This window comes from Hyperoodon ampullatus (genome assembly GCF_949752795.1).
Source record: "Hyperoodon ampullatus genome assembly, chromosome: 7".
NCBI classification, from domain to species: domain Eukaryota; kingdom Metazoa; phylum Chordata; class Mammalia; order Artiodactyla; family Ziphiidae; genus Hyperoodon; species Hyperoodon ampullatus.
Window position 1 is genome coordinate 17761406 of NC_136920.1, and position 13022 is coordinate 17774427.

Consider the following 13022-nt stretch of genomic DNA (forward strand, 5'->3'; position numbering starts at 1 on the left):
GTCAGGTCCCCTAAACCCCCTTGCAGGTCTCCAGACCATCCCTCCATCTGGCACTTTCCTCACTGGAATGTAATTATTGCTTTATCTCTTGGTAATCCCCGAAGGACCCTTGAGGGCTGGGACTGGTTTTATTTCTGAATCCCTGGAAACTAACCCAACACTGAGCCCAGAAAATGTTCCGAATAAAAGGTTTTGAATGAATGTGTCTCCAACCCATAATGCTTCATACATGGTTGGTGCAAAGACCATTTTATTCCTGACAGAATTTTACAGCATTAAAAAAAAAACCCAAATAATTTGTCCACATTTTATAATGACATTATTACAGAGTCGTACATTTTTATAGCACTTTTGATGCTGCCAACAATTTTTATATCCCTTTGACTTGAACCTCAAGAGTAAATTAGTCTGGACAGGGATGAGGAACTTAGTTTCACAGAGAAGTCAACGGAGGCTCCAGGCAGTAAAGCACAGGGCTGAAGGGCATAGGCTGCGGAGGCCGGCGGTGGCCCGGGTTCAAGCCCAGCTCCACCACTCACTCCCTGGCTCACCTCCTGCAAGAGCCTCAAATCTCTGAGCCCAGTGGTCTCATCCATAGAATGGGTCGGTAATAGCTACCTTATGGAATTATTGTTAGGGTTACCAGAGAGGATGGGTACCGTTTAGAACGAGTTTCTGGAACATTGTCAGGACACAGTAAACTGTAGCTCTCCTCCAATACCAGTGGAAGGTGTTCCAGTGCTGTCATTATGACAGGGCTAATGTGTGTGAGATTGCGCACTGTGGTGTCATTAGAAGTGGATTCTGGTTCTGGCTCAGCCACATGCCTGGAACAAGATTCTAAACTTCTCTGGAACTTATTTTCCTGATGTGCAAAATGAGGAGGCAGGATGGGGTCAGGGGCAGGGGCTCACAATTCCTTCTGCATCTGTGCACAATACATTAGAAAGTCCAGTTTACTTATTTTTTTAATGTATATTTTATTTTATTTTTGAGCACACTGCGTGACTTACGAGATGTTAGTTCCCTGAACAGCGATTGAACCTGCGTCCTCGGTAGTGAAAGCACAGTCCTAACCACTGGACCACCAGGGAATTCCCTAGAAAGTCCAGGTTAGAGAGAGGGTGGGACCCCTTGCCTTGAGCCCTGAGGAGCTTTTGGGGCACTGCTTGAAGACAGAACAACTGGTTTAGCCACAGGTCAGCACCAGGGAGATTGAGGGCAGGATTAGGCCTGTAGGCTTGTCTCCTTTGGTGTGTGTGTGTGTGTGTGTGTGTGTGTGAGATGTGAGAGGTGAGAGGAGTTAGCAGATTTCAGTGTCTTTAAATGGGGTCCCCCTCTAGAAGGTATCCGAGTTTCATCCACGTTCAAGCTTCTCCAACCCAACTCTTAGAGTGTATAATTCTTTAAGGAGAGTCAGACTCTCCCCCATTCATCCTCCACTGCAGCCCCCTTCCCAGCCCTGGTCTACTTCCTTCTTTCCCCGCCAGCCTCTTATGATTATGAGCCTTAGAGACTCCCACTAGCATAACACTGCTGCAAAGGGCTGACTACCCAGGGCCTCTCTGCCAAGGGGCTCTCTTGGGAGCCAGCCTTGATCAGAACTGGTGGAAGCCTGTCCTGTAGTTGCATCCATGAGCCCCCATATAAACGGCCTCCTGAACTTTATATTATTAACCATGACAGGGGAGAACAGAAGTGTGGGAGAGGAGAAGGGGGTCATTCCGGGCCATAACAATACTGTAGAAAACCTATTGAATAGACCTACTTCCCCAAATGACTTTCCTCGTGCAAAATTGTCTTCTATTATTGCTGGAAAAAAGGTTTTTAAAAGAGGTTAACATGTGATTTAATGAATATGGTATAATAATGTTCCTTGTATCAAACTGAAATTCTAAGACGGCCACATGAAACAAGTGTGTTTTGAGTATCCAACATTATGTATTATTATTATTGGGCTGCTTGATTGCCCTACATACTTGGGAATAAAAGAAACAGCTCGAAGTCCTGCATTTGGATTGGTAAGCATCACCTTCAGAAAGCGAACCTGAGCAGACCAGGAGCAGGCCCACCCAGCTAAGAACGGTCCTGGGATATTAAGAAATAACTTTATAATAAAGCAGAGGTATAATGGAGCAGAGAGACAACAGCACTGGTTTCGTGGGCACAGCAGATAGCAAGGGGTATGTCTGAATTTGGATTCTGGATAAAGGACTGTTGTGAGTGTAGGACCATTGTGTTGTTGAGCTGGTGTGCGGATAAATTGAGGTTATAGATGTGAAAGCACTTTGTAAAGTATGGGCCATTGAGTTCCAGGATTGAAGATAACTGAAAGATCTTATGTTGATTTCTTCCTTATTCCCACCCCTCCCCCACTTCTGAAGCCCAGCTACTGTCTATAATATTTAATAAGAGTAAGCCACATTTATTTAGCGCTTACTAAGGGCCAGATGTTATTTCACTCAGTTCCACTGTAACTTTGTAAGTATTATTATTAACTCCATTTTATAGACAAGGAAACGGAGGCTCAAAATGGCTCGTAAGCTGCCCAAGGTCACAGGACCAGTAAGTGGCAGGGATTTAAACCCAAGTCTTTCTGACTCTAAAACCTCTTAGTTCTTAGGCTGTATTTGCCTCTAAATATGCCTGACGAGCTGCTTCCAAACTGTGCTTGAATACCTCCAAGGAAGAGGGGCTCATTACCACCCCTGTTCCCATCCTCCCAATGCGTGCTCTCCCCTGACACATAAAAGCATTATTGCGGTGATCTGTAAAACAGAGTGATGGGAGAGGATGCTTGCTTAAGATCTATTCCAGAAACACCATTTTAAGAGCACGTGCATTTACAGACAAATTCAGCCTGGCTACAGAAGAAAGGATTAAAAATCTGTATGAAAATGGAACACAGCAAGTAGGAGGTGTGTGTGAATGGGGGCACTTCATCCTCTTTTGCCAATCGCTGTAAAAAAAACATTGGCTGGACAGGAGGCATTTGTTCCCTGCAGACACATAGTGTGATTTTGAAATATCTCCACAGAAGGAAAGATGACTGAGGAAATACAAATCTAATAAATGTGCAGGGCAAAAGAAAAAAGGGGCTTCCATAAAAGGATTTCTAAACCATATCAAAGGCTTGTGAGGTCAGGGAGGGCTGTCGGGACATTACGAATTAGAGCTCAATGGGAAACCGGCTTAAATCTCAAAATTAAAGATGAAGAGCAGCAATTAACCTGTCTTCTAATAGAAAACACAGCCCTTAATGCTCAGTGTAATTTAATATTTCAAAATCATGACCACAAGCATCTAAGGCTCCTGTTCAACAATATAGCATGGACAATAAAAGTCTCAGTGGGGCTTTGGCTAGCATGGATGAGATGGTGCAGGGATAGTGCCGGTCCAGGGTGACTCTGAGGTCACAATGGCACAGACACAGTTAGAACTCACCCCAGGACATGAGTCCACAAGGCTCAGCTCTGTTTTGCAAAGACCCATTCTCTGGCCAGCAGGAACCTTTTGATTTGTGTTTCGTGGGCTTTAATACGGTGGATTATGCTGATGTGAGTGGACACACATGACGTACACCCACCATGCTCAGAGGGTCCACAGACTATTCCAGTGGATTTCTCTAAAGCAATGTTCTTAACCTTGGGAAGCTTTGAAAATGCCTCACCCCAGGGCCTTCACACAGACCAGAATGCCGGGGCATCAGTATTTTCTAAGGCTCCCGGTTAATTTCCATTGGTACCCAGGGTTGAGAACTGCTGCTCTGAAAGATTGTGGGTCCAACAAAGAAGAGAAGGTGGATGTTTGCAGCATGGTCAAGCCTTGATTAGACTCCAGCCAACGGCACAGCACCTGATATGCTGACTGTGAGCTGTGCAGATGAGAAAGTGGGTCCACGGAAAATTTTCCAACAGGCAGGCAGGAAAATAGGGAGCTAAATAGGACAACCACATAGAGTTCAGCCCCTGACAGTCCCAGGGCATAAAATCTAGGGCTGAGAGTCTGGGTTTCCTTGTTGTCAATGGATATTTGTGGGCACTCCAAATGTGCAAGGCCCCAGTGAGTGGCTGGCCTTCCACAAGAAGGATGAAGCTGAAACGCCCCGCCGGAGGGCTCCAAGTCCTGGGGCCTGGCCCCCAGCCAGCGTCCCCTTCCTTCTTTTTTTTTTTTTTTTTTTTTGCCGTACGCGGGCCTCTCACTGCTGTGGCCTCTCCCGTTGCAGAGCACAGGCTCCGGACGCGCAGGCTCAGCGGCCATGGCTCACGGGCCCAGCCGCTCCGCGGCATGTGGGATCTTCCCGGACCGGGGCACGAACCCGTGTCCCCTGCATCGGCAGGCGGACTCTCAACTACTGCGCCACCAGGGAAGCCTTCCCCTTCCTTCTTCATGACTCTTCTTCCATTGCCTGGGTGACAGCATGGGGCGCTGGGAAGGTCACCAGCTCTGCAGACAGATGGACTCCACCCATGACCAGAGACACCATGAGAGTGATCCTGGGCAAGGAGTTCCACTCTCTGAGCATGCTCAGTTTCCTCATTTATGAAATGCAGGTAATAATAGGACTCACAGGAGTGGTATGAGGAGTGTATGAGATCAGCTATGAGAACCCTCAGGGGCTGCCTGGCATGCTAGGCCACACCTATGCTAGGCACCGCAGAACACCCCTTCATGGACCCTCTTGCAACATGGACCAGGTATGTGCCCTTCCGTGTACCACCCCATGCTTCCCATCTCCATGCTTTTGCCCAGCCAGGTCCCTCCTCCTGGAGCACCTTTCCTCCTCATCCCTTCCTGTCTAATCCTACATTATTTGCCCTGAGGCTGCATGAGGCTCCATCTCTTTCTCCTTTTGTACCTTCCTCATCCCAGAATTTTAGGTTTTAAACCCTCCAGTGGGACTGTTCTCTCCTCTGACCTGGGCCTCTACTCTGCAATGACCATCGTCTGCCTGATACACACCGTCAGTCTCACCTACACTGAGAATTGCCCTGGGATAACATCTGTGATGTTTCATCCCCCAGAGGACAGTGTGGAGTCCCAGAAAAAGTGTGGGCTTTGGTACCCAATCCTCTCTGCAAGCCTAGGAGGTAGGTCCTATTATTATCCCCACTTTACAGATGAGGAAACTGAGGTGTAGTTTAAGTCACTTGCCTCAAGTCAAATAGCTAGTTCATAAGTGGGACCCAAATCCAGCAGCCTGGCTCCAGAGTCCTGGCTCTTAGGCATTTTGGGATATATCCTTGCAGAGTGAGATTCGCTCCATGCATGAGAATGAATAGGAGGGAGGGAGGACCAAGGAGACTGGGAGGTGGAGAGACTGTGAGTTCTAACTGGAGCAGGGAGGCCTGTCACCAGCATCAGGGGGCCTCAAGGAAGCCACAGGAGCGCTGAGTTTCCCTTTCTGTTCCTGTCAGTGTGAACCACCAGGGGACAGGGTCAGAGGCCATTGGTCAAGCATCCAGTCTGGAGTGACACCCACTGGAGCCCAGAGACTGCCCAGCCCTCCTCCAACCCATCCCCAACGCTTCCCCCAACCAGAGGGAAGGGGCCCTGGACATCTAGAGTGATGGGGGTGGTGACCTGAAGGGGAGGACCACACCCTGACCAAGGTCAGACCGGAAAGAAGAAAGTTCCTGTCCAGCAGGGTGGCCGTGGGACACAAGCAGTGACACACCGTGTGGTCAGTGATTCTGTGGGCCAGAGCTTTGCTACAACACCCTCTGCCGTCGTCCTCCCTTCGTTCTCACGGCCAGGCTCCGGCAGCCTCCTCCGATGACCCGGCAGCGCTCCTCTTGACCGTGGCCCTCCCCACATCTCTGTAACATCCCTGTCCTCACAGTGTTATGCTTACTCCCGTGGCCTGTTTTACCCTCTGGACTGTGCTCTTCCTGAAGACGGGGCTGCTCTGCTCATCCCTGCCTCTCCCGTGTCAGCCCATCGGGCCTCAGTAAGCCATGGCCGGCGGCAATGGATGGTACTTTCCGCTGGTTAGCTGGGCCTGCTGATTCAGATCACCTTGACCTGAGGGGCACAGGAATCCTGAGACCCGGCCCAGCCCCTGTGTACCCCCTTCCCAGTGTCTCCTGGCTCCATCATAGTCATTAGTTGTGGGGTCATAGGTTAACTTCTCTGAGCCTCCATTTCCCCATCTGTAGAAGGGAGCAATCACACTTGCCTTCCCGAGCCATTCCAGGATATAATGAGCTACCATCTAGCAGGAGCTTGCACAGGCCTGGCAAGAGAGACCCTGGGCACTCACCGGTTCCCTGTTGGGTCTTCCCTCCCAAACTGCCATAAGCAAGTGGCTTCCATTTGGCCCTGCTGGTGTCCCTCTCCCAGCCCCCTTCACTATGAGGGGTTTGAGAATTAAGCCCAGCCCTTACGGGTATCCCTGGACCCCTGCAGCAGGACTCAATTCCTCCACGGGCACCCCTGCCCAATGAGGGCCCTTTGCCGCCTCCCTGTCACCTCCTCCAGGAAGGCTGGCTTCTTGGAAGGGCATCCAGGGAGGGGGACACCTAGGCAGAACCCAAAACTGCTGCAGCTGGTGGTCGGGTGCTCCCATCCTGCTCTGAACCCCAGCAAAGCTCCTGAGGGGCCTCCGAGCTACAGCCACAGTGGCTGGAACCACTCCTGTGTGGAAACAGGCAGCACAGACAAAACCAGAACAGGGACAGATTGGAAACTCAGAGCAGCTTTAGGCCCAGGAACCCAATGTTCAGAACAGAGCACAGAGCAGGCTCGGCTCTACGGAGCAGGGAGGGAAAGCATTTGTCTTTTTTTTTTTCCCAAGCCAAACAGAAGCAGTTTTTTTTCCAGGGCTTGGCTTCCTCCCCGATTAATGGAGGGTCTGCTTCTGCCAACTATAACCTTAAAAAAAGAAAAAGGACACAAAACTCAACAAGGTGTTGTTCCAATTCCCAGGACAGCCCCTTGGGGCTTGTTTTTACATTCACAAATTCCTTCTGTCTTCATGGCAACACAGAGGTAGGTGAATATGATTGTTTTCCTTGTCTAATAGATGACTAACTGGAAGCTCAGAGAGGCTAAGTGACTTGTCCCTGGTGACCCAGCTAGTGAGTGCTGGGCTGGGATTTAAACCCATCTCACCACCAACTAGGAATTTTCCTATTGTGTCCTGGGGGTCGTAGTGGTTCTCGGGGAGGGGAAGGGAGTTGCCGGGAAGGAGAAGGAGCAGTTTTGGGTTGCAGTGATTGCTCACACAGAGCAGAGCCCTTGAAAGGCTGTCCAGAAAGCAGGAAGCGCGGGATGGGAGGAGATGCAATATTCACACATGGTTTAATTTCTGTTCCTATTACACATTAGAGATATTTTTCCTCTGACATATCAATTGGGCTTCCACATAAGATTTCATTTGAAGAAAGGGATAAACAGCTTATAAATAATTGGAAACCAGTGCACCGAACCAAGTCAGGTCTGCGGCTTGTGCCTACTGTATTGGTTTGTGATGAGGTGATTTTCTGCACGATGGTGTAACAATAAACTTAAAGATCTAGAGAGGAGGCTGCATGGTGGAGGAGAAGGCCCGCATGAGTGGGGTAGGGGCAGGGCCTCTTCACTGAATTTGAATTTAAAATCTTTATCTATTAAAAAATGGGCAAGAGTCCCCTAGATGTTGGCCAGACCCAAGCAGCCACCTACCAAGACAAAGCTCAGGGGAAGGTTTTGTAAGATTTGGGCTGCAAGGCATGGTCCTCCAGGCAGGTCAGCTCCCTAGCCCATGCCCGTGTCTCTGAGCTCCTGGCTGGGCTAAGAGGAAGAATTGGCACCAGCTAACACCCAGCCATTGAGCCCTGACCCTCAGGCAGTGGGTAACGGGGTTTCCCTCATCCAAGCAAAACACCTCAGACTCCTTGGGTACCTTGGGTCAGCTGGGCAGATGATCTGGCAAGGCAACTTAAGAAGTTTAAGGAAGTCTCTGAAGTTGCTCAGACATCTGCAGAGGCTAAAACAGCAATTTCCTCTCGGTGGCTGGACATGGCGTTCCCAGAGGAACACGTGGCCCCCAGGTGCTCGTGGGTAGCCCCTGTCGCTCCTGACCCTTTTCCTGCTGCCTGGCCTGCTCCAGAGCTGATGGTTCACACAGCAGGAAGGACCAGGGCCAGAGTCACCGAGATCAATAAGACATGGTCCCTGCCCCTGAAGGTCAGGGGACATGCCAGGAACATCTGTCCCACCAGCCAGTGGCTCCTGGAAGTAATGACTACAATTTACTGAAGTCATTTGTATGCATTACCTCATTGAATTATCATTACCCTCCAATGTAAGGTGAGTCCTGTTTCTAGCTCCGTTTAACAGATGAGGAGACTGAGGTACAGAGACGTTAACTCAAACAGTAAGTAAAAGAATGGAGACTTGAACCCAAGTCAGAGGCCCAACCTTTACTCTTGACCAAGCTCCACTGTCCAGACCCAGGGCGTCTGGAGTGAGACCCCACCCCCACCAAGTCCATATGTCTTAGTTTCTCTACACTAGACATTCTCAGTGGGGGCAATGTCATCCCCAAGCGGGCAACAATTGAATTGCGGGAGGTTGCAAAAAATTTACTTTTTTATATATAAAGCACACATATGGATACATCGTGTATCGGTAGGATTAAAAATTAATGTGGAGTGCAGTTAAGAACTAAGTGCCTGGAATATAGTAGGTGCTCGGTAAATGGTCACTCCCTCCTTTTGCTGCCCGCTGGAGCCAAATATGAATTGTTCCCACTGGGAGCTTTTGTGTATCAGCCCCAGTCTCCACCTAGTCCCACCCAGCTCCCCGCTCCGTCCTTCAGCCCTTGAGGCTGAGACCCTGGCATGCTCCAAGCCCGAGTCTGCACCCAGTAGGACCCGAGTTCACTCCCAACACCCATGGTTCCTTCTTGGAAACCCCAGTGCCCCAGAGTTCCCTGTTGGGACTTGTTATAGGTTAAACAGGTACAGGCTTAGCTCAGCTCAAATGAAACTTGAACACTTCAGGTCGCTGTTGTCAATTCTCCCAACACAGGGAAAAAGGTAATTGTCCATTAACGAGCCCATCAACTGAGGAGGGAAGAAGATCAATAATATGGACCAATACAGAGCGTTCTAATGCCAGTCAGGATTCCAGGAACGGGAGACTTTCAAATAGGTACATGGAGTAATTGGCTTCTCCCTTGTGACCCATCCCGCAGACTCTACAACTCTCCAATTAACATGTACCATTGACAGGCACACAATTATTTGGGTTCACAGGGCCCCAGCCAGTGTTTGTTCAATCAGAACTTGCAAATACATGGGAAGTGCACAGAATAGCAAATGCAGGATGGCTCTGGGGGAAGCCAAACAGTGAGTGGGTCTTAAAGGAACCCTGGACTTGGGATTTCTCTTTCAGAGAGCTGCCCTGAGTCTCAGCTCTGATGCTGGCTCAACCCCCCATTCTGGCCAGTCCCTAACTAGACCTGTCCCCAACCCCACTGACAAACTCAGAGGGGGTTGCCCATGACATAGAAGGTATTCTCCCCTCCAGTCTAACAGAGAGAAGGGGATCATCCTCCTTCCAGTCCCATTAAATAGCTGGGTCTCTGCCTAAACACAGGAGGCTCCTTCTGCCAGGAAGATCATTCTGACCCACCCATAACAGCCTCTACATCCTCAGAGATTTTTCCTGGACCTCCCCAGGCTAGTTCTGGGGCCCTTCCCCCATTCAGCCATAGCACCACGGGCTCACTTTGATCTTAGTACTTACACCATTGGGCTACCCCACTGATTCGTCTCCTGGTTTCCCCTCACAAAAGAGTAAGCCATTTCATGTCAGAGGCTGTCATTCACTTCTAAACATCAGCACTTAGCATAGCAGGTGCTTAGTAAATGGTTGTTGAATGGATGGATGGGTAGGTAGTGTAAAAGTGAGTCGGCAAGTGGATGGATGGATTTGTGGGTACATGGCACAGGTAGGGAAAGAGATAACTGGTTGGGAATGAAGATGGGTGAGAGGGTAGAGGATAAGTGGAGGGGGATGCATTGGGTTGGGTGGATAGAGTGGGAGGGTAGGTGGGTGGTGGATGGAAGGATGAGTAAAAACACTAATGGGGGGTTGGATGGATAGTATGTGGGTAAGTATTTAAGGCCATTTAAAAGTGCAGTGTTGGGCTTCCCTGGTGGCGCAGTGGTTGAGAGTCCGCCTGCCGATGCAGAGGACACGGGTCCGTGCCCCGGTCCGGGAAGATCCCACTTGCCGTGGAGCGGCTGGGCTTGTGAGCCATGGCCGCTGAGCCTGCACATCCGGAGCCTGTGCTCCACAACGGGAGAGGCCACAACAGTGAGAGGCCTGCGTACCGCCAAAAAAAAAAAGTGCAGTGTTTAGGTGTGTGGGTTCTGAAGCCAGACCTCTTGGGTTGAATCTTAGCCCTGGTATTTCCTGGCTGTGGGGCCATGAGCAAATGAATCATTCTCTTTGGGCCTCAGTTTTCTTATCTGTAAAGTGGAAATAAGAAAAGACCTCTTAAGCTTGCTGTGAGGACTAAATCATCCCTATGAAAAACTTAAAACAGTGACTGGCACAAAAAAGGACTGAATAACCATTAGCCACTATAAGTTTTACTATTACCATTATTACTATTCATAAGATGAGAAGTGAACAGATGCATGGAAGGATGGATGAATGTGCAAATGGTTGGGTGGATGGATAGATGGATGGATGATTTGATAGGAGAATGGGGAGATGGATGAGTTAATGCATGTATAGATGGGTGATGGATGAATGGATGGATGGTGAGGGAGGGAGAGAATGGAAAGAGGGATGGATGGAGGAATGGGTCTCTGTGCCAAGGGTAGTGGATGGAGCTGTTGCATGAGAAGCCCCCCTCTGAACTCACCCCGAAGGTATCAGTGACTGCTGTCTACTGAACTCTCTCCACTCATCCAAGTTTCATTGTTCACACTGGGAAGTCCTATTGGATTCCTTGTTCCCAGATACACAGGCCAGATCCTGGTATGGTTCTTGATAATTCACAAATCCAAGCTGTCTTTCTCTGAGAGTCCTCCTGGTACTGATTAGCTGAAAACTCGTGGAGCCATGCCCTCCTCAGCTCAGACTGATTCTCTTCCTAAATGCAGACACCCCATGAGCCTGGTCTGAATGTGCTGGAAGTCCAAGTTTGAACCCGAGGGAGCAGGATACAGCTTTGCCTCTATCACTCCGTATTACTTTTAGGTCATGTAATTGCCCTCAGACTTCCAGGCAATTGAGGTAATTGACTGAGCATCTATTATGTACCAGACTCTTGGCTCTTCTTATCATATTTAATCCTTATTACAACCCTAGAAGTAGAGTGTAATTATCCCTGTTTTACCCACAGAGTCAAGGACTCACAGTCACAGAGATTAAGTGGAAGAGTGAGGGTTTGAACCTGGGTCTCCTACTCCAATGCCCAGCTCTTTCTACAATCCCAGCCTTCTTGGGGTCCTCAGAAGAAGGTCTCACCCCATTTCCAGGGTGCATACAAACTGCTGCTTGGGGACAAAAGCTGGAACTGTGCCACAATTGTAGACAAAAAGAACAAAAAATGCCTTCTAGGGATAAAATCATATTTCTTATTGATTTTATGTTAGAACAACTTGCCCGGAAGACGTTCTGTTTATCAGTTTAAAGAGTTCAGCCATCACCCTCTCCCCCTAAACCTACTCCATATGATGGTGATGGACATGAACATATATCCCCTTTAGTTGCCAAGGATACCACTCTCTGATGTGTTATCTCCCCAGTGGAAGTGGTCCTTGGACTGGTAAAGTGGGTGAATCAGCTCTTCTCTGCCCTGTCTCATGGGTTGGCGGCTAATCCTGAAATTAGCCTCAGTTGTGACCCACTCTCAGGGCTTCTCAGGCCTTAATGGGACTCTTGAGGACCGAAGACCCTCAGAAATCATGGGTGAATCCTGAACTGTTGAATTCCAGGCACTGTGCCAGCCAGGTGCCTCTCACATTGTCTCATATATACAGTCTAATATACCTTCTGGCCAGGCGGAGCCTCCTCCCTGAACAAGACTAGAGACTCTTTGAGGTAATTATTAAATATCTAAAAATTTGGAGTGCTATATGATGTTCAAAGCGCCATGTCACCAGATCCTCAAGACAGCCCCAATACAAAAAAGGAAACTATAGACCTGTCTCACTTATGAACTTAAGCAGGAAAATTCTAAATGAAATATTAGCTAATGGGATTCAGCAATACATTAAAAAAAATACATTATGATCTGGCTTCCCTGGTGGCGCAGTGGTTGAGAGCCCGCCTGCCGATGCAGGGGACACAGGTTCATGCTCCAGTCCGGGAGAATCCCACATGCCGCGGAACGGCTGGGCCCGTGAGCCATGGCTGCTGAGCCTGCACGTCCGGAGCCCGTGCTCCGCAACGGGAGAGGACACAGCAGTGAGAGGCCTGCGTACCGCAAAAAGCAAACAAACAAACAGAAAAACAAAACAAAAGTAACAAAAGAAGCTGTAATAGAAAAAAAGAAAGACTCCTTTGAAAATAGCAAGCCAACCTGAAAGATACCTGGGGATAAATCTAGCAAAAGATGGGCCTGACTTTTATGGAGAAATTTATAAAGCATTACAGAAGGACATAAAAGAGCTGGGAAGACTGAGGGGACGATGGGAAATGAGGAGGAGGGAGAAAAGGCAGGCAGGAGGGCTCCCTGATGCCCACGCCAGGTGGACTCTGTATGCACTGAGATAAAAGTCAATGGAAAAAGCAAAGAACAATTTGGATTCTGGACTCTGGGCTCTTGAGGAAGATTTTCTTTCCGGTAATGGGCTGTGCTTTCATGCCTGCTTGTTACAAGCATAGCTAATGCAGAGGCGATTTTGTAACCAGCTTTCTTCCCACTTAACAATATAGCATGGATATTTCCCATATCATTAAATAGCATTTGATGAAAAACCATAAGAACGGTTACCCAAGGCAGACAAGCATGGGTGTTTCCTCTATTTCAGAGATGAGGAGGACCCTGAGGGGTGGAGGAAGGAGGCTAACAT